Raw genomic sequence first — 22,316 nt, forward strand, 5'->3', positions numbered from 1 at the left:
AGAAACCAGAAATATCATGTGGGCTAGTGAAAATGGTATCAGATTTTTCTTTTTTTTTCCCCCAAGGAAAATAAAAACCAATGCCTTACATCCATTGACCTCTCTTGAACAGTTCTGTAATCCGTAAGATGTCAAAAAAGTTTTTGAGACACTGGGTGCTGAGATGGTCAGCATGTGATGCTGACTTTTCCTGGCAAAGAACAGATGATTTTTTTTTTTAATTTCCTTATCCAACAAGTACTTGGTTTTATTATTCTTTTTCAGTGAGAATTTATTGCCTATCAACCACAGGCCAGGTCTGGTGCTGGCAGACCTGTTAAGAGTCCCATTAGATAGAAATGTAAGCATGAAGTCCTTGTCTTCATGCAGCTTACTTTCTAAAAAAGAAGACAAGCATAAAACAAATGACTTAGTAAGTATGTAAAATAATATCAGCTCACAATTTCTATAGGTGCTAAATCTGTCCACTCTTATTGAAGTACTTGAAACTTCAGCAAAAGTGAGGGAAACAAGGCTTGCTTATCCCAAGACCACTTGTGAGCTTATCTGAACAAGAAGTAGCTTCATACATTTTTCCTATAACAACTGCTTCTAGGAGCCCGTGCATGGTCTTCCTATTTAGGTTCAGTTATGAATTCTACCTAATTATAGCCCTTGGCTGCACTTTACAGTTTGAGTCTAAATTAAAATGGTCAGAGGGTGTATCACGGCTGACCGTTGGCAGTATATTTAGTTGTGTTGCAGGCCATAGAAAGAACAACTAGACAATCTTTTTCAGGCTTTGTCTATCACTATTAGTAAATGTTTAACAAAATCATACTTTTTTCCTTTATTATGTCATGATTATAATGAGGCTAAAGACAAAACATATTAGCAACTCAGAGCACCTGGGTGGCTCAGTCGGCTAAGCATCTGCCTTCAGCTCAGGTCATGATCCCAGGGTCCTGGGATTGAGTCTCACATAGGGCTCCCTGCTCAGTGGGGTATCTGCTTCTTTCTCTGTTCCTCTTCCTGCTTGTGCTTATGCTCTCTCTCTCAAGTAAATAAAGAAAATCTTCAATAGATAAATAAAGTCTTTTAAAAAAGAAAAAAACATATTAGCAATTCAAACCCTAAAGCAATGGATCTCAGCTTTTGGCTTTTTTTCCCACCGCAAAACACATGGCCAAAGATCTTCATGCCAGGGCAGAGTTTCATGCAATGGACGTTTAAGAATTTGTGCAATCCCCAGGACATTAGCTAAACCTCCACCTCTCCTCATTCCCTCAAAACTGCAAATGGGAACGTGAGTGTGTGAGAATGAAATTACTGGAGGAATGACTTTGAATCTTCTACTCTAATTTATTTTTAAGTAAATCCGTTGAAAACAATTATTAATCCCAAACTACATATGGACCACCTCCCAAAGAATCCCGACAAACATTCGTGCCACTGGAGTGCATTTAGAACCACTGACCCAGATAAACGAAATTCTTCTAAAGTTAAATAATCATCTGTGCTCCGAAGTTTAGAAACTCGGTATATCGTTAAGTACCAATAACCAAAGCCAGCCAGTGCCATAAGTTAAGCACTTATTTTGCTTTAGTACTATGTAGTTTTCTCCTACTTGGCTTCCTTTCTCTCTCCCATAGGAAAGATTGGATGGTGGGGGCAGGGGGCGGGGTAGCTGGTTAGCTGGCCCCGGAGCAGGTACTTCCCCTTGCCCGCAGTCTCCGTGTCTCTCAGACCACCACTGACAAGTGTTGATATGTGGAAGTAGTTACCTCAGGTCGACTGTTCCTGCGGCCAGGCTGGGAGCAGTCACTTCAATAGAAAGCTCTGAGGTCCCTGCCAGCTCCTCTGGTCCACAGATGTCTCAGGACGCAGCCCCGCCCTTTCTTGGTTGCTACAGCAGGGTTTGCAAATGACCCGGCACTCCCGAGTGGTAACCGACCTTAAGGTGGACTTCCACAAAAGGTAGGAAACTTGCTGGCTTCAGGAAAATCTTTTTTTTTTTTAATATTTCATACACTCAAAAGATTTTTTAGGAAGAATTCCTTCCTTTTCAATTCAGGTAGGAACGTTTTGTTCTTTCTGTGAATGAATCCTTTGCTTATTTGGGGGTAAAATGTGGTTTTGTCTCCTCTAAGTTTACCCATAAATCCTTCTGAGAATGCAAACTGAAAGCACACTTTCCTTCTCATTAAATTCTATTATACCAAAAGAAAGATCTAAGTCTAACTGTAACAGGATCTAAGCAGTGCTGTAAACCAGAACTACAGGACCGCCTTGTAAACAGTACAACAAGAGTGCACTTGAGAGGGGCTGTCTCTCCATCCTGACTCGATAAGCAATTGCTGTGTGAAGTCCTATCTATACATTACGTTAGTGGCTTAAACCCAAATAGCATGACTGTGTAGGCTCTTTTAATTATTGTGAGACAGGGAACATGTTTGATAGAAAATGAAATCATTAAGTATGATTTCTCTAGAATAACGTGACTGCTCTTTGACAGGCAGCATTGTTGGAACCTTATTTTTTCACGTTTTAGTGGGTAAATAAAAACCTTGTTGAATTTAGGACCTCTGTGGGCATTAAGAAAAAGCTTGGCTTTAAGGACAGTTTTTTTTTTTTTAATTCCACAAGAGAAAGGGGAATTTTTTAAAAAGGGAAAAAAAGAGAAAGGAAAGAAGAGAAGGGAGACTAGAGAAATAGAACAGAAGGAAACAAAAACCGAAAAAAGAGAGAAGGAAGGGAGGCAGAGAGACAAAAGAATAAAATATGAAAGTTAAATATACTGACAGCGCAGTTACTTAAACACACTGAACTTTCAGAGCAGATCAGCAAAAAGTTGGAAAGCTCAGGTGTTTCTGTAATTGTGATACATTGGGAAAATTCACACTGTTAAATGAGCCTCAGATTCTCACTTCTACCTGCATGAAACAGAAACACTATTAGTTCACAGGGCTATAACCAACACGATGCCAAAATGAGTGCATGAGGAAGCAAGACTTGTGAGATCCTTCTGTCTTGTGCTCCCCCACTATGAAATTCTAGAATTTGTGAAGTTATATTTTAATATGTTATTAATAGGTTGCCTTTGTTGCCTACTTTGATTGAATAATTTTAAAAACATGCCATTCTTTTTATGAGGAAATTATTTTTAACACATGATAAAGATTCAGTGTTAATTTTTTTCCCCCATTGAGAAATTAGTTTCAAGGCTAAATATTCAAATCTAGTTCATGATCCTAGGGATTAGAAGTTAGCAAAACACTGATGTAATGATGCAGAAATAGACACGGGGAAGCCATTCACTTGAAGGCTGATGTACAGGTCTTGGAAGGACAGGCTAGAATGTTAGGAAGAAGACGTAAAACTAAAGAAGATACTTGGTTCCCTCTTACCACGTAGATATGAAACAAGCCTAACACCCATGTTTCAGATTAGCTCTATTATATGAGCATTTTCTTCACAAAATAACTATGTACAAAAGGGCATGCCGTATCTGAATGACTGCAGGAGATAACCATCTTATAATTACAAACTTATTTTGTACTAAAGATCTTTGGTTCCACCGTAAATATTTTTGCTGGGTGCCTGGGTGGCTCATTCGGTTAAGCGTCTGCCTTCCACACAGGTCATGATCTCAGGGTCCTGGGATACAGTCCCGGCATCTGGTTCCCTGCTCAGCGGGGAGCCTGCTTCTCCCTCTCCTCTGCCTGCCGATGCCCTTGCTTGTGCTCTCTCTCTTTCTCTCTCTTTCAAGTAAATAAATAAAATCCTTAAAAAAGTAAATGTTTTTGTTAATGGAGATGATATCGGAGAAAACTTTTCCATCTTTACACTATCAGTTTATCCTGACCCCATGGTTAGAAATGAAAATTTCTTAAGATTTTTGCCCAACACATGTACATGTTTCTGTTTCCACAAGTATAAATTATTTATTCTTCTGGATCTCCATTCATCAATCTCAAAATGGAGAAAACAGAAAACGTACGTATTTTGGATTTGCTTGTCTGCACTCTATTAGAGAGCAATCCTTGCCCACATTTAAAGATTCACTTAAAGAGAATTTAAATATAAACAGATTCATATGCACGTGCATACATAATGGAAGAATGGAAGAAGGAGGAAATGTTTCGAGATTTCCTTTCTAATTCTTTCTACCAAGCACTACTTCTTACACGTGTCGTGTTTGGGGTGTTCTTCCTTAAACAGAGAGCCATTCTCTTATCAGGACCGTGCACTAAGAGCAAATGATCCTGAATTCGTAATATTTGTAAATTTTTTCTTGGTGTTTATTCCTGATTAACCACAAAGTTACTGTAGTAGGTCTGTGGTGGCTGCTTGCACCAGCCCAAAGCAGGGAAGCCCAAATGCTCAAAGGCAGCCAAACTTCTGGACAAAGGCGGATGCTGTCATGAGAGGAGCACCTGATTTGGGCTTCAAGGGTGGCATGGAGGGTGGAAGGGGAGTGAGGCTTTGCTTCCTTTAACCTGGTTTGTCATTGCGTCTTTGCACAATTTATTTACTTCTGACACTTAAATGCATGTGCAAATCCTCTGAGGGCTCAGTCATGTCATTAATCTTTTGTGGCGCATTATTGTTATGCATATATACCAATTTTGCCCAAAACTCCCCATTACTTCTTCTTGGTTAAATAACAACAAGCTGCCAGGGTTAGTTCTGCATCAGCACTTCAATTTCCTCATGAAAAATTGGCCTGCTCTCTTTTGGGTTTGTGAGCACCCACGCCAATATCACTCACATCTTGTTACATAACAAAAGAAAACAAAGGCAACTTGAACAGTAATCTGGCTTCGACTGTTTGTTCTGGACACCATTTTGGTCTGCACAACTCCGGCTGCAGGCATCGTTTCCTTGTGTCCCTGTACATGGAAAACGAAGGCAACAGAATATGCCAATCCCTCCGTTCTAGCTCTTGGCCAAATCTGCCCTGAGATTTAGCCAAATCTCCTCACGCATTTATGGAATGACATGTGCCCTTGCTAAGAAAATTCTCACCACCCCATTCAGCCTCGTTCTCTTCTAAATCTGTGCACGGATCACGGCTGGCTACGGGCAGAGCCAGTCCTTCGCATGTCAAAGCCTGCTGACTGTGCCATTCCCTCTCTGAAGAGCATCCGTACGCTGGCATCCCAGGTACCTCCCCGCGGAGGATGACAAAAGTCTGGCTACGTTCGGCACCCCATCCTAATCCTGAATGAGTGTCATATCTCTTGAACAGGTGCTGAGACCAAAGACCAGGACCAGCTGTAATTCTCGCAGCCTTTTTCATGAGATAATAAGAGTTTTAGGCAGGCTTGACTGAAATTTTGAGATTCATTGAATTGATAAATGTCAAATAAGGGGGGAAAGTAAGTGAGTGGTTTACGCATTGATTTGTCATCAATGGAGCTGTAGATCAGATGGCAACGTGATCATTTTTAGAGCAGCGTTCGTCTTCCTCTGCTCAAACACACCAAATGAGGCGCCCATTTGCTGACGAGAAATTCACAGTTGAGGTCGACTGATGATGCAGTGCAAAGAAGCCTGTTCTGTTCCTCTGCTCATGGATAAACCGTGCCAAGCTTCACCTTTAAATAGCTCCATATTTAATTATGCGATATTTAGAAATAAAGTTCAGTCACAGTTCACTAATCATTTGTTCCCACCTAAGAAAGAGAAAAAAGAAAGAAAGAAAGAGAAAAAGGGGGAAAAAATAATATTTAGCAATCAGGAACTCTTAAAAAGAAAAAAAATGGACAACTCAGTACCAGGTTGCAACATAAAATAAAAGCATTTATTTAAGGAAAAATCATAATAGATTAAACTAATTATAATAAAAATAAACTAAAAAATTTTAAAGGGTGATATTATTTTTCTATTTAACCATAAAACCTTAGGAAGTGATGGATTAACTTAAGCAAACAGAACCCAAAGAAGGTACAGTAGCTACTTTCTTGAAAACAAAACAATCTTTTCGTTCCTGCCATTTGTCTGAATTCTTCCTTCGGGCAAGCTGGACAGCTGCACTAGTAGGTTTTTTAGTCATGGGTTATAAGCCCCACCTGGCTAGATTTGTTTAGCAGACAGCTGGCAGAATTAAATAAAAAGAATGGGACACAAAATGCTTCCCCAAAAAAGCTGAGAGAATACTTTTTGGATGTTTTAGCCTTTTGGAGGTTTATGATTTTCTCTCTACTTTTTTTCTTGCCTATATTCACATACTACTAGATGTGAATATATATCGTGGATATTTTCCCTCAATTATAATGCCACGGCTGAGGTAAAAATGCAGCATAAATGAAAACATCAAGTAAGCATGTCTTGAACGACTTCTTTTTCTTTGAGTTAGAAATACCAATTTGCAGTTTATAAGTCCCCAAGAATGACATCAGTTTTAAATTAGCATTTTTTTATTTCTACATTTTCTTTGCTATTTTTTAAAGCCAATAAAATAGATTTTCTTCATCTGGAATGTTCTTTCTAGCTTAAAGATAAGAAGGAGTCTAAATTGTGGGAATGGCATCCTTCTGCATCTGTTTCTCTCACAAACCTATCAAATATCTAATTTTTGGCATGACTGCTGGCTCCGACAGGGGGATGACATAAACCAGCTTTGTGGTTACATGTTTCACTTTTAATCTCATGGAAATAAAAATCAGCACTGAAATGTCCCTTTACATGTGACAATTTGGGACTCTTTTCCAAAAGCCCAGGCAGAGGGGCGTTAACCTGGTTAAGCTTAACACACAGCATATGCAGCAGTGTCATGCATTTTTACATTAAAAGACACAAGGCAAACCTGCCTTCAGTAGTGCTTTGTTCCCATCAGGAGCACGGACTACAAACCGTAGGACCTGTATGACTCAGTGGCGGCAAGTTACTCAAGAATGACTGAAATGCATACCAGGATGGGGAGATGAAATAGCTCACTTAATAACCCTACATCTTCTGTGTGTTTTGTCTCTTTCCATAAATGCGGCAGTGGAATATTTCAACCATCATGGGTTTGCTACTTAGCACGGGGAGAATCCAGCTTTTCACTAAACACAGTAAATATAGTATGGAAGGCTCAAAAAAACCAAAATGGTTTGGACATGATCCTGATTGGAGGAACTCCATAAAAATGGATTCCAACTGCTTATAAATGAGCAAGGGGGTGGGGGTGTGCTGGTTTTAAAGACAGCATGGCAGAGAAGCGTTAATGCTGATACCCAGCTCGCACCTAAGAGACGACAATGATTTGCGGCCACACCAAACATAAAACTACTCAGAAGTTGAAATGTATTTCTACAGCCCATGGAAATGTTCTGGCTATTAAGGGCCAGGCCAGGAAACAAACTCTTTAATTCATGACCTAATACTTGCTTTCCAGAGCGAAAGCCTGACTTGGCCCCTCTCCACTCAGCCTATACATCTCCATGCAACGTAGACTTTACGGAGCCAGGCATGATCTGTTCATTGCAGAGGCCTGATTCTCCCTAAGCACTGATATCAATATCATACATTTCAAATACAAGGGAGGCCTGGGCAAGCTTAATCCCCAGGGCCCAAGTAAACCGAGCATGGTCTCTAGGGAGGCTGTTGGCATAGAGCAAAAAGACAGTGTTACTGTATATGTTTTCACATGGTTAGCAGAATGGGTCTCCATCAAAGACTGAGAAAACAGGCATGGTGAGAAGGGAGGAATGAGGTCACTGCAGGTTTCTGTCTGACCCTAAAAGACAATCCAATCTTGGTTGTCATCTGACAGTCTTCTATTTAGTTTGATGGATACAATTACATCTATCTAGCCAGATAATTACAGTACTGGGCGTCTTCCACGTAGTGGTGGCTTAGCAGAATTAAAAGCTATGAAATTCTTTTGTGTGTGCTGGGGAGCCTCTCCTTTTCTTCCTAATACAGATTTCCTCTCCCCTGCCCCCCTTGCCCAAGGAAAAGTAAGGGAAGAGAATTCCCTGTAAATCGTAGATTGTGATTCTCAGGTGTCTCTAAGCTTCCTTAGGAATCCATCAAGTCTGTCATAATTCAACCTGCATCTCAGCCAACTTCTTTACTAAAGAAAATTGATTCTTGTTTACCTCTTGGAGTAAGGAGAATCACGATGAATTTTAATACGATAACCCCCTGGTGTTAGAAAATCTCCCTTCTTTGGTTATGGGAGCTTTGAAATTTGTATATCAGACATCAATTTGGATTAAAAAAATATTTTTTAGACCAAAATAAAAGATCTCTACAAGTTTCAAGCTCAACCTTAATAATTGCTCAACAGCCATTTTTTCGTTTTGTTTTGTTTTGTTTTCATCACCCCAACGAGTAGTACGTTATTCCCATACTCTGTTAAGAGACACTTTAATTGCAAGTTGACCTTCTGTTGTTAAAGGAATCACCTGTCACCAGTACAATTTTATTGCTGGATGAAAATTAATATTGTCCCTTACTATTTAGCACACATAAGCATTTAATTGGGGATGGTGTGTACTATTTAATAAAATAAATATTCTGGGAGGAAAAAAAAAGAGTGTTTCTCTAAATGTTAATTCTGTTCATTGAAAGCCATGAGAGAAAAAGTTTATTATTTTGGATAGAGGTAAACATATTGCTATGGGAATACTCTAGTGTAGATTCCATGGCTATTATTCAAGATATCAAAATATCTCATATTTAGCAACGGGAAATGTACTGCATTATTTGTTGGGTCAAAAGATACTACCTATTCTTGAGAAGATAACTTGTTTGTTTTTTTTTTCATTTTTAGAGTTAAATTTATAACATAACAAAAGAGTACTAATTTCTTCCACCACCTAGAGCTTCAAGTCACTAATCAACTAATCCATTAAATGTATGTTTCCCACACTTAAGGAACCAAAGAAACCTGCAGGCTCTGTCTGTTCACCCAGGGATCACTTTGCTGGTGGTGAAATGAAACCAGCTTCTTTGTGGAACGGAGCGATCACTGGCTGCCAGTAACACGACCCTCTACAATGTGTAGAGGGGGAAATGAAGGCTAGCTCATCCGAAGGAAACTACAGGGGAATTTTAGATCAGCAGAATGCAATTATCCAAGTTGGAATTGTTCCAGGACACCAAAAGCGAACTTTAAAGGTGGGTAAATTGAATAGCATTGCTCCTCGATTGCCCGGCAAGCAACCACATCCCTGACAAGACTGGTGCTCGTTCTCTTTATTTGTCTTTACTTTGTGAAAACCAGTGGCCAAGGTCCTGGCCACTGCCACGGGAAATGGAGTGTGTAGACCGTTTGAGCAGAATGGAGAGCATCAGCTCTAGTAAGAGGCACTCCACACTCTACAGCTATCTAAAAAGGGAAAGAAGATATTTTTACAATCTGTTCAAGACACAATATATTTGCTGACCCGGTATTTAGGAAGACTATGATTCCAGCCCCTCTTGCGTCTAAGTGGGACCACAGGACTGAATTCTGTCTGGCCAATGAAATGGGGGCAGGAATACATTACTCGATTTCCAGCTGGGCCATAAAATGCACCTTTTGGTCTTCCAATTTCTCTGTCTCTGCTTCTCTGTCTGTCTTTGTCCCTGTCTCTCTCTCTCTCTCACACACACACACACGCACACACACACAGAAGTGAAGGAACTTCTTGGGGAGCTGTTGCCTGGAAGAGTCACACAAGCTATATCAGACTGTACCACGAACAAGAAAAAAAAAACACTTCTATTGTGTTAAGATTTAGAAGTTTTTGTTATACTGACCAGAGATATTTGACTAATATTATGTCCATAATAAAAATGGAATTCTCTTGAATTTCAAAACTGAGAAAGTTGAAAAGTCACCCCATAAAGCAAGGATGTGGTAAGATGTACATTTTCATCCATTTCTTGTGAGTGTTAAATTTATACTAGTGTTCTGAGGGGGAAACCAAGCGTAATATATTAAGCTGTAAGAACTTCACATAATTATTACAGTTTGACCTAGTAATTCTACTTCTAGAATCTATCCTTGAGGAAAAAATTTTTGTTCCTCAGATCATTGGCTATGATAACAAAAATCTCATACCCCTTTTATTATCAACAATAGAGGGATACTCACCAAAACTTCGGTTATTCCTTTATTAGGAAATTCCATGCAGTCATTAAAAATTGTATATGCAGTGAATATTGTAGTCACTGATTTGTTCAATAAGCTAATGTTTACCAAGAACCTTTTTTGTTCTAGAACTTACTCCAGGTGCTGGGAATATGGAAATGAGCAACACAGAAAAACATCCTTGCTCTTATGATGTATATATTTTTGGTGGGTTAGACTAACATGGTACAGTAGACAAGTCAATAAATAAAACAACTGACCCTAGTAACAAACTGGGAAAATGCTTCACTGAGAGTTAAGTAAACAAATTCTGACACTATATATACACCACACACAGAGAAACACCAACACACACATACAGAGTTAGAGAAAGTCTGCAGAGAAAAATCATAAAATTCTAACACATGCATATGCAATATTTCTAATCATGAGCAACTCAAAGGCCATGAGACATATAAATTAGTTGCATTGCTGTTGTATGAATTTGAAATATTAAGTGTACGGCTCCGGTGTGGAGGGATCCATTTGCATAGGGTACAAATGTAATTAGGCAGCTAACCAGCAGCCACTTCTCAAAATGATTTTATTGTTACAAATCAAGTAACATTCTACAAAGTGATTTCAATTATTCAAAAGAAAACATTATTTTTTTAAATTTTTTGAAAGGCAAAGAAAGGGTGATGGGTTGAGATAGAAATTCCTTGCTGGAACTGATAACAGAAAGGAAAGAATGTAGTAAGTCTAGCACAGTAATGGTATGATGGTTCTTGGGAAAGCTGGGGCCTGGTGAATGGGTTCATGTTCCCCCTCCCCATCCCTGTCCTGGAAGGAACATAAAGCAATTCATGAAACTCTTTTAGCTTATACTCCAGAGGATGCAAAAATTACTCCTCAAATGAAAAATTAAAGAATCACTAGTGCTCTGAAGTGGATATTAAATTGCCCCCTATGATTTCCTCTGTTTTCAGGGGCACTTTATATGCTATGACGGGATGGGTACATAAGTTAATCTTTCGAGTTCTCAGTATGTTCTCTCACAAATGTCCAATGTCTGTGCCATCCTGTTGACATTGATTTTTTTTTTTTTTCTGGGCTGGGGAATTTAGAATTATTTTTGTTTGAGTATTCATACTTCTGTTTTATGAAGTATTTTTTAAAGAGAGTATGGCTTACTTAAAACTTTAAATAAAAACAAAAATTATGTGTGTAGACATATACATAAACACAAAAGGGTACTGCCATCTCTTATTAGGATGAGGAAAACTTTTTTGCTGAGATCCAGACTTCCATTACCACTACACCACCACCTTGCCCCCTGCATGGGAGCAAGAACCATCAATAGTGTCCCGTCCTTGGCCAAGATGATCCCAATTGGCCATCACCTGGCAAGTGAGCTTAAGTAAAGCCTCTGGGCTTCATACCATGGCCCTTAAAGACATAAAGACACAAAGATGCTGGGTCCCCGAAAAGCTGGCCCCCTCCCCAAAATCCATGCATATTTGTCCATTCATCATTTATTAGAGACCTACACCTTCAAAAAGCCTGCAGAGCAGATAGCATTTCAGAAGCAGCATATTTCCATAAAATTGGAAGAGAAAGGTTGTTCTTAATGGCTCTCAATGAAAAAATCTCCAGACATTATGCACACGGACAGAAGGGTCCACAGTCCTAAACGTATCCCACCAGAACTAACTCTGTTGGCAGCAGCGGAGAGCTCTGAATCAGAGGGTTGGAAGGAATCTAAGTAAGACATCTAGTCCATCACTCTGCCTCCAGGCAATTTTCCAGGCAGATGGGTATTTATCCTGTTCTTAAAGCTCTCCACTGATCTGAGGAAAAAAGACAAGGGTATTTATATCCATGATGTTTTCCTACCAAATGTGTAATATTTGCCACCTACACCATCTGCAGCAGTTCAGAATGTAGTAAGATTGAAAGTTAAACTCATTGATCTCAGGAAAGACAATGAAATGAAAATATTTTGTTTTATATAATATAATTTCCCTCAAAGCTTTTGATGAAGACTTCATAAAATGGCACCAGTCATTTAGGGCAATGAATGAAGCCTTTGCTTGACAAATGACAATCACTGCAATTTTCAGAACTCAGATAGAAAAGAAAAAAAAAAAAAAAAAAAAAGACAACCTCAGTAGTTACTGTTGCTCCTTACCATGGTTCTTTAGAAGTTAAGTCTGAGGTCATAGGCTTACTCTCTGGGCAGGTCATTTAGCTGTACTTTGTTCCATGGTTTTTAACCATAGCTCACCTGTCTCTCAAACATATATCCTTCACCACAAATATTTTAAGAGCCTATGGATAAATTATCAAAGTTCATGTTTTTGACTAGAGTGAGGGCCCCTTTTTCCATCTCTCCAGTTATGTGCATCTCCATTTTTCTGCATGAGATAAACCTAATTCATTGCTTAGTATTTCAATATAGAAATGAAATTTGAAGATCTCCCAGCCAGATTTTATAAAGAACTTCCCAAATCCCAACCCCTTAATCCTCTTATTTGCATACCCGGTTTCTTCATATTTTGGAACTTGAGCTCCTTAAGATTCAGCAGGTCACTTTCCCTGATGTTCCAAATACTGACTGCCTACCAACCTCTAGTGACTTTATTGCCACGTGGCCAACCCCAGGTTGGTTTCTCGGGTGTCCTCGTTCCTGAACCAACATCAGCCTGACAAGTCAAGATTCAGGTAGTTGTCCTTGACATTTGCTGATGACAAGAGATGTCAGCTCCATCCAGACAGAGACCACAGTCGGGGCTAGTATCTGTGCAGGAGCATGGTCAGGGCAACAAACGTGAGTTAGATCTAAAGAAACACCACTCTGTGGATAACCCAATCTCTATCCTCTAGTCCTTAGTTCCAGGTGTCATATACATGGCTCCATCCTTAAACTTTCTCCAGGATCATTGCTAGAGGCATTGGAGGCAGTCAGGTCTATTTCTCTAGGAAATCTTTTTCTCAAAAGCTATTCTGGCTGAGAGTAAGTCTGGCATTCAGAGCTTAGCCTAGAATGACGGCAGCCCAGGTCTTATTGAAGGAACCATGATTTCAAATATGAGTTGATCAAAAGAATAAGTTTTATAGGATTTATTCTCCCTAATACAGAAAGTTGGTAAAGGTGGCCCAACTTAGTTATGCGCTTAGTATATAGAAAATGATCAAACGAAGTTTTGGCAAAATTCTTCTGTACATGAGATAAATTCCCAGTGAACATGGAATAAAACAATGGAGAATCAACTACACTAGTATAGTAGAATGAGAATCATCCTGGCAGTTGAGAGATCAGAGTTCATTTGACACTGGTATAAAGCGTATATGATTTACTCACATATAACACATAGTTCTAGAATATTTCTAAGATAAAGTCTACTAAGCCCTGGCCTTGTGGCAAAGTGGGGGCTCTCAGTAGATAAGGCAGAGCGAGTTAAAACAGGTGAGGTTGGGGTTGGGCATTCTATGTTCAGACCACTGAGACAGTAAACACAAGTCCAGTCCAAGCCAGCATAAATTTCTAAAATTTCTGATCAAACAGTGAGATAGGACAGCACACTTTCTGAAAGAGAGTTATTCTCAGCATCTAGCAGTGCCTGAGTTGTTATGCAAAGAAGTGGATGGACAAGATACTAAAAATAGTCCAGTCCCCGTGCACTAGCTGGCAGGATCTAGAGAAGAGAGAAGAGGACAGGGCTCAGCAGACTGGTTGAGAGACAAGTTGGCCTCTAGTCCCAGAAGGGAATAACTAAGAGACCCAAGACCCAGAAATCAACCCAGATCAGAGCTAGATTAGAAAATGAGTAGTACCTGCAGGGAAATGGGTAGAAAGGTTAAGGCCTGCCTGATTCCCACAGCTGCTAGAGGACATCATCTACTGTGAACCTCCACTGCGTGTGTACATGTGTCAGGTAGTGTCACCGACATACATCCTTCATTTCTTATAGGATCCCTCAGAGGTAGTCCTTGATTACCAAAAAATACCCATGACCCAAGAGTTCTGGCTAAATATGTAGTGAGGAAGATGTTGCATGCTATCACCATTCCCCTGCCTTTAATCATACTCTCAGAGAATCTCAGTGCACATCCAAATTGCTGAGATGTCCCATGTGAAAGAGACCATTTCCAATTGTGTATTAACCCAGAATTCTCAATGAAACCACTTCCCAGCATCCTAATGAATATACTTACATACTTATTCTTTCAGAAACATTTATAATCTTCTCTCTTACCCAGTGTTCTAAGAACAGACTCTGAAAATTCCTGAGAAATACATGTGCTTTGTAACACAAAGAATTAGACAAACGCAAAATAGTGTGATTGTGGCCAATTTGTGTTAGTGAAAATGAGTAAGAGGGTGGTGTTGGAAGCCATTAATGGAATGGTGGTGCCAAAGTTTGGATCGCTATAGATCTACCAAGATGATACTCTTGTATGGCGAAAGTTCTAAATTTCCAGCACAACATAGACCACAGATGGGGCATATACTTGGGTTTAAAAAAATATACAGAGTGAATGAATGAATGAATGAATGAGAAAAAATGCAAATAATATATAGTCCATCTTTGGAGAACAAATTTTCCTTTGAGGGAGACAATAAATTCCTTTCACACTACGTCCCAATGGTGGCATAGTCCTACCAGATGAACCAACCATCATAATTACAAAACTGTAGAATTTGCTCTAGAAAAGTGTCTTTTTCCAACTGGCCCCTTCCCAGCAAAGACTCTCTCCTTCCAAGGACTTGTGGACTTTCTACCGTTCTCCATTCCCAAATCAATAACCAGCCTTGTTCCATTGCCTCTATGGAAGGCTTAGGTCCCAAACAGTTGGGTGTATATATTTGTTGAGGTGGGAGAGGAAAAAAGATGGTCTCATAGGAAGTTACAGTTTAAAAAAAAAAAAAGACAAAAAACAAAAAAACAAAAGAAAAGTGTTTTAATAAGAAGCTTCTCAGAGCCTTTAGTATGCTAATGGACATTGTGGTTTTCTAAAAACAGATTGAGAAGGAGAGGACATATATAAAGCATTTTCTAAGCTGTAAATTTTTCCACAAAATTTTATGTCCATGGAGCATTTGGGGGGAAATGCTATGCTGGCCTCTTTAACTTTCCTTAGTGTGCTTAGCTAGAACTATCTTTGAGGGTTATTTTAAAGAATGAATGAGACAATGTGAGTGCTATTTCCTAGCATAGTCACACAGAGCGGAGCTTCGAAGAATAATGTTCCTAATATTCTGCAGGAATTAGGCGAATATTATTATCCCCATTTTGTGAATGAGGAAACTGGGGTTCACAGGAGTTGAGCGGCTTGTCTTCGGTCAAAAGCCCAACTATGGCTTCTGCCTCCCAATCCAAAAAGCTTTCTCCTGGGCCGCTGCTTCTGGCCCCTGAGCAGTTCTCACCCCACAACTACATCACTACCTACCATGATGTCACATCCCCCTAGAAATCAATTTTGCATGAAGCACTCTGAGTAAACCAAGTGGGAGTCTCATTGGTTTGAATTCAATTCTTTTGAGGACTTGCGATCAGAAAACATGTGCTATCCAATTTTTCCCACACATGCCACTTCTTAGCTGGCCTATCACTGGGGGCCTGTGCAGTGTGGTTTGTTTGAGGCCAATAATCATATCACCATTGTAATGAGTGGCAAATCCTATGTAATTTACACATTAAAAGGAGGCTGAGATGCATGGAAAAACCCAACCCCCATTTGTCTAATGAAATTAAAGCTCTTAGCCAAATACTGGTGCTGAAAAGAGATGTTTGGGAAGGGCTCTCGCGGGCTCTCTCGCCCCTGCCTCTGAAGAAGAGGGTGAGTGTTCTTTATTCATGATCCCGCCTCTACCTAAATCACTCCCACAATGGGACCTCTAAACCAAGGGGCCCTGTCTGGGAGCATGATTTACGCATAGCTGAGGCCAGGCGGGGCTTACAAAGGCATTATGACTAGTTATTTTCAATGACAATTGAAGGGAAAAAGAAAGCAGCAAAGATGTTCTGTGGCTTGGCAGGCGAAGCACTCAACTGCTCCCGCCTCCTTCCCCCAACGGCAGAAAAGAAAGTTTTGAGACATACCTGATAAAGCAATTATTTTAAGATATTTTTCTTATTCAGTGGTAACTGGACAGTCTCATAAAAGTGTAAATAATACAGCATTTGAAGCAGCCTCACTGAGCCAAAACTCTAGAACAAAACATTGGTCCCATGACGAGGCAAGAAGAGGTGGCTGGCTCTAACATCCCAAATTCTTATGAGCTTCCCAAGACCAAAATTCTCCCTTTCGTCGGGGAACCAGCCATGTTGAAGTGAGATGAAATGTAACAACCCACATATAATTGAGTGTCAGTCTGAAAGTCAAGAACCTACCATCAGGAAGCTAGTTAGTCTCTAGAATGCTCTTGTTTGGCCCATGAATGACAGATACATGGAAATACTGTACAGTATTTGGATTTAAGAATATCAGCAGGAACATCAGGGCAATAATGTAGGCAAAGAAATATCCAGAATATATAGGAAAACAGCTGATAGCCTTTATCCTGGCTTACCAGCTTCTCACAGGCAAATGCGTGTGATGAAAAGGGCTCATGCGCACGCACTTGCACACACACACACACACACTCACACGGACACACCTGAATCAGGGAAAAGGGGTGTGTTAAGAATTATCAGTTTCCATTTTCCTCACCCTCCATAGAATGTTTCAAAATCTAGACTCTAATTCCAACCTCCTTTCCTACCAATCTCCACTCCCTATTCTCTAGCCACATCCTTCTTTCTCTTCCTCAATCACATCAAATGCATTTCTGTTTCAAGACATTCTGCCTGTAATATTCTGTCCTAGGATCCTCATACAGCTAGTAGATTTTTGTGGGTTCTAAGCACATCAGATCAAATATATTAAAATGCACTCATATTAAATAGAATTTATATAAAATAAGAACAGTTAAGTTTCAGATGATTAGTAACAATAGACATTTTGTACGCATTCAAATAAACATTATTGATTTAAATTCTGCAGTATTCTTTTCTTTTCTTTTTTCTTTAAGTACACTGTACTCCCAACATGGGGCTCACACTCATGACCTAGAGATCAAGAGTCACATGTTCTACTGACTGAACAGGTAGGTGCCCCTCTGCAGTATGTTTTTCATAAATTATTGGCAATAACCTTTTTTCCAAGTTTGAAATACTTTCCTAAGCCCTTAAAAAATCCTAGCCCACATTAACTAATAGATGAAATATTTCTGTTCTTACCATTTGGGTTCAGGCCAAATAGCATCCCATACTCAGAAGAGGTATTTCCTAACTACCCTTTCCAAAATATCTACCCACTTCACGTTCATTGACTTTCTGTCATTTATTGTACTTTTTATAGTCCCTATATGACTGAATGAATTCACACATCCTAGGTTAATTCCAGCGTAATACTGATTTAAAATAATAATACTGATTTAAATTTGCATTTGTATAGAACTCATAACTAAACTGTGGTGGTTTCAACAGTAACAATTCAAGATGCCATTTTCAAAGGTATCTGGTGTTGTAGGGTAGGAGGTGGGGCAGTGGCTCATTTTAAGTTTTAAATACAAAAACACATACATACATGCATACATACTTCCATCAAGGAAACTTTAAAAACAAAAAAATTTTCAGGTGTAAATCAGATATCTTGGTGCAAACTATGGGAACAGAAAATGTAGCACTCATTTGTGAAGCTCCAGATGACAGAAGTATGTAATGGTATCATTCAGCCTTCAAAAAGAGTAATGGAAAGCAAGTATCAGAGCCCATGGAGGCAGTGATTTACATACAACTCCCTTTACAGAGACTGAATTTTAATTATCTTCCAAAAATCACTCTGTTTAAAAAAAAAAAAAATCTTTTGTTAAACAACACCTCCTGATATTTTGATAGATACCAGGGCCAACTGAATCTTATGAAATTTTTAGACTTTCAATTCTGGGATCCAAAGTAGACCAAGTCAGCCATTACATAATTCTGACTTAAATAGTTTGTGTGTTGTATGTTAGCTATCTTGTTTCATTTTCTCAGTAACTTTCTATGTAGGTAAAAAATACATTGTTCCTGTTTTGTGATAAAGAAACAGATGCTTTAGTTAGAATAGGTCAGGCTTATGCTACAGTAACAAGCAATTCCAAAAGAGACAAACTATGTACATATGCAGTCACTCAGGCTGGCTACCTCTTCAGGGAAGCTGTTCTCGAGTGGCTCAGCAGTATGGATTGTTTTCATAGTGTGGCTCTGCCACCTCAACCTTTGGCTACCCTGTAAGTTGGGAAAGAAATAAGTGGAGAGTTACAAAGTGGAGAGTTACAAAGTGTTTCTTTGACTTAAGGCACGAGTGACACACATAATCTCTCTATACAGTTCATTGGCCAGAGCTAGTCACACAATCCTATTTAAAGGCAAGGCTGCTGGGAACTATAGCTTTCTATGTTCCCAAGATAGAGGAATTTGATATGGAATGTGTCTCTATCGCAATACCTAAGATCAAACAGCAAATAAAGTGAAAGAGCTAAGATTTGGCCCTAATCTGACAACAACCCAGTACTCTTTCCATGACTCTGTCTAAGCTGGAAAATAAAGATTATGATTTGTTTGGTTTTTGTTTTTGGTTTTCTGATTCTGTTTCTAGGACTTAGCATATACCTGACATATGGAAGATACTCAAAATACTTCCTATACTAGGAGGGAAGGCAGAGATGGAGGAAGAGAGAAGGACAGAGAGAAGAAGGGAGAAAAATACAGATCTTTATTGTTTCTTAATTTCATGATTGATTGATTCTTTGGAGTACGGTAAAGGACAGAAATGATATAGCTACTACTTTCCAGCCTTACAACATCTTTTCACAACACTAAAGTGAAAAGGTGACAATGTAGAGACCGATATGGTCACCTTCAAATTTCTGCCCCATTCACCCTGCAAATATCTCCATAAATGGTGGAAGAGAGACAGAGGGAGAGAGAAAATTAAGAAAAGAAAGAATAGATTAAGAAAAAAAAGAAAAGATTAGATGACTCTCATGGGGAGGAGACAGTGGCAAAAGTAATTCACCTGGAATGTAAATTGGTATATAATATGCCGTGGGTTCTTTGCCAGAGAGGTGACATGTAAAGGAAATGCTACGGCAGAATTATTTAATAAGAAGGATGCTGGATTTCTTCTGTGCTGTACAATTTACAGTAGAATCAAAGGACCACACTTTTACACAACCCTTACAGGAAAAGCAAGACAGGGGCAAGCAGAAATAAATTAAGTATCTGCCATTGATTGTCATGGATAGCACCAGCTTATTGAGCTAATACTTTATTAGTGTGCTATAGCTTGGATGGTGATGGTCTTTTTATTGTTTTTGTGGTAACTCTTTATTTTAAGTATCTTATCATTATGAATTCATTTAGTATTGATTGTAATAGCACTGATCATAAAGAATTAATTTGGCCTTACCATGAATATCATACACACTTATATAAGAGTTTGGCTGTAATTCAAAATTAATTAATACGGTAAAATTTTATTGCTTTTGCAATTCTGCAATCTTTTTAAATGCATCTAAGGTGTCTTTTTTTTTTTTTTTAAAGCAGGTAAAACCTAGCAGAAAATCTACCTACGGCATTTTTCTCTGGAGGACAACTTCATTTCATGATAAATGGAAAATCTCCCTTTAAAAAAAAAAAAAATTCTTCATGTCTTAAAATACTTGTGATTCCAGCTCTAGAATTCTGGGTTACCAAAAGACTAAAGCCTTGAGTCCTAGAAAAACGATCATGTCTGCTGGGTGTTGCCCCTTCCTTGACGTGGTTAGGATGAGCAACATCATTGAGGGTTTATCGCGCTTCAGTACCTTCTGTCTCTCACCAAAGAAGATTTGTCCCTGTCAGAGTGAAGGGCCCCCAGCCAAGGAACTCCATTTACTTATAATGTTATTGAATTACCAGAAGGTACAATTCAGGACATCCTTCTAGCTAGTTGAGATTGTTGAACGCAGGGATTAGTGGGGATCTGGGGAGGTTCGGGGTCTAAATCAAACGGCACGTATCTGGAACGCCCGCCGGTGGGCTCCGGCTAAAACCCACTCCACTGCTTCCTGTTGCTGCTGTTCTAGGTGGGATTATGGGGGCATGTGTAGACCTCTTGGGACATCATGCTACAGACGGCCCCCCTTACACAGATCTGGACTAGGGTGTCCTTCGAGGACTGCTGTTAAAAGACACCAAATGTCTTAAAATAATCTCTTCCCTCCACCCCTTCAGTGTTGAGAAAATCTTTGAGGCCTCTCATCATCCCTATTTAAAATGGAAATGTCACCTCGATCCAACAGAGTAATCCATTTACCCACCAGGAAATTAACATTAGGGAATCCAACATATACAATCACTTCGACTGAGTAAAATACTGAAATTTTAATGAAGAGGTGAGAACTGAGAAACAGTCCGGAGGATGAGAGACTGCCCAAAAGGCAGCCCTTGTGGAATGTCTCTGTAGTAGGCCCTGGAATCTCGGGGACCAGCGGAGATTCCAAGAAGAGGCAAAGGAGCACGCAGAACTGAGACGGAATCTTGAAGACAAAAAAAATTGGTCCAGGACAGTGCAAGATCAGCCAGTTAGCAGGCCAGAGAAGAACTAGAGTGGCTTAGCCTGGGTAGAGTCAGCAGAGAGCCGCTGGGTGCTAGGAAACCCAGAGAGCCCCGGCAGCCACTAAGGGCTCCCTGCTCTCAGTGGATATGCCAGTGAAAAATGAAATTAGGATACAAAGTAAAAAGTCAGCAGCCAAATTGATTTGGAAGAGATATAGGCCTGTGCCCCTATTGACTTAGTCCATTGTCAGAGCCCAGAGCCCAGAGCCAGAGCAGCAGATACGGGCAAGGCAGGACAACCCAAAACTCATAGTAGAGGTGCTTGTGGCATCCCCGGTAGGAGGGAACCTGTTACGAAGTAAGCTGAAGACACCAACTCTAAAGAGACGAGTCCTGGAGGGCCCAGGGATTTCTGGGATATGGCCATAGAATGTTTCTTAGGATTCCTGAATCTGTTTTACTAAAAGCATCTTTAGCGATATTGAAAACTGGTTTCCTCTTTTCCAATATATAGCATTTGTAACTTTCAAAGGCACCCTTAGAGGAAATCCAACCTCACTGGCCAAGCCAGTGTCCGAGAGCTCCTCCAAGCTGCCGTCCCTCACTGGGTAAGCTCTCCCTTCTAACTTCCACTGCGCTTTCTCTTGGGGAAACCATAAAAAGCCACACCTTTCACGAGCCAAACTCTCTCTTAAGGTCGTGCAGAAATGTAATTACCACCCTTGTCTTAGGTAGCGAATACCAGAAGTTTTTTAGTTGGTATAAACAAAGATTGTCCTACTCCTTCTGTCTGATACCAAAAAGGTGTATAAAAGTCTATTCTTATCTTTTTAATTACTGATATTTTCTTCGTGTCAGTTAATAACACACTGCACATCAAATAACACAGCTGCTAAGCAGAAGACTCTGAAGTCCAGAATTCGCCTATCCCGCCAGATTAGTTAAAGGTTTCAGGAAAAGGGAAGACTAAAGAGAACTGAAGTAATTTGTTTCTTAATACCTTAAATTAGCATGTCTTTTGATTATAGGTGTTTCAGGGTGTCTTCAGTGGCAAAGATGGCCCCCTTCCTGATAAACACCAAGTTCAGCACCTCCAAGTAACTGTGCGAGCATATGCATTCGCCCTTAAAAATTAGCCGAGGATGTCACAGAGGTAAGAGGGTATTCTTTATTTGTGCTATGGGAAGCAATAATGGAGATTTACAGTTCTTCAATATAGCATAGGATTTCCCAGAATGCTGACTAACGGAACCACAAGGAGGTTTATTGATGTAGCGCTATATTGAAAACACAGGTTTATTAATAAATAGCTTCATGAGAGTCTGAGAGGCAAAAGAAGATAGCAAACGATACAATGGCATGAAAAACAGGAAGACCGCGTGAAAAAAGCGTGTAGCTTGAGAAATGGGACCAGGAGATTAACTGCTGGGATCAACTTAGAAACTTAAGCATTCAGGGAAAACATTCAAGTGAAGTCTATGCTAACAGAGCCTTTTCCTTCTGTTTGCAGGTTTTAATAGCCACAAATGTCTCTTAGCATTTCCCTCCTTTAGGAAGACAATATCAGACTGCTGGCATTGATTTCTTAAAATTATACTGGCAAAAAGATAAACAAAGCTCAAGATATAGAAATACATTTTACACTGAAAAAAAAA

The 22,316-nt window shown here is 39.6% G+C and overlaps 2 long non-coding RNA genes across 2 annotated transcripts; both read left to right on the forward strand.

The window, feature by feature from the left end:
• The first annotated feature begins 1,659 nt into the window (after positions 1-1,659).
• Positions 1,660-19,049, forward strand: LOC308339570. Its single transcript, XR_013966540.1, has 3 exons — positions 1,660-1,956; positions 8,889-9,093; positions 17,109-19,049. It is a non-coding gene; the product is annotated as an uncharacterized lncRNA (long non-coding RNA).
• A 219-nt stretch (positions 19,050-19,268) lies between these two features.
• Positions 19,269-22,307, forward strand: LOC308339569. The gene is made up of 3 exons (XR_013966539.1): positions 19,269-21,269; positions 21,690-21,814; positions 22,172-22,307. It is a non-coding gene; the product is annotated as an uncharacterized lncRNA (long non-coding RNA).
• Positions 22,308-22,316: the final 9 nt, after the last annotated feature.

This window comes from Martes martes, assembly GCF_963455335.1.
Source record: "Martes martes genome assembly, chromosome: 3".
NCBI classification, from domain to species: Eukaryota; Metazoa; Chordata; class Mammalia; order Carnivora; family Mustelidae; genus Martes; species Martes martes.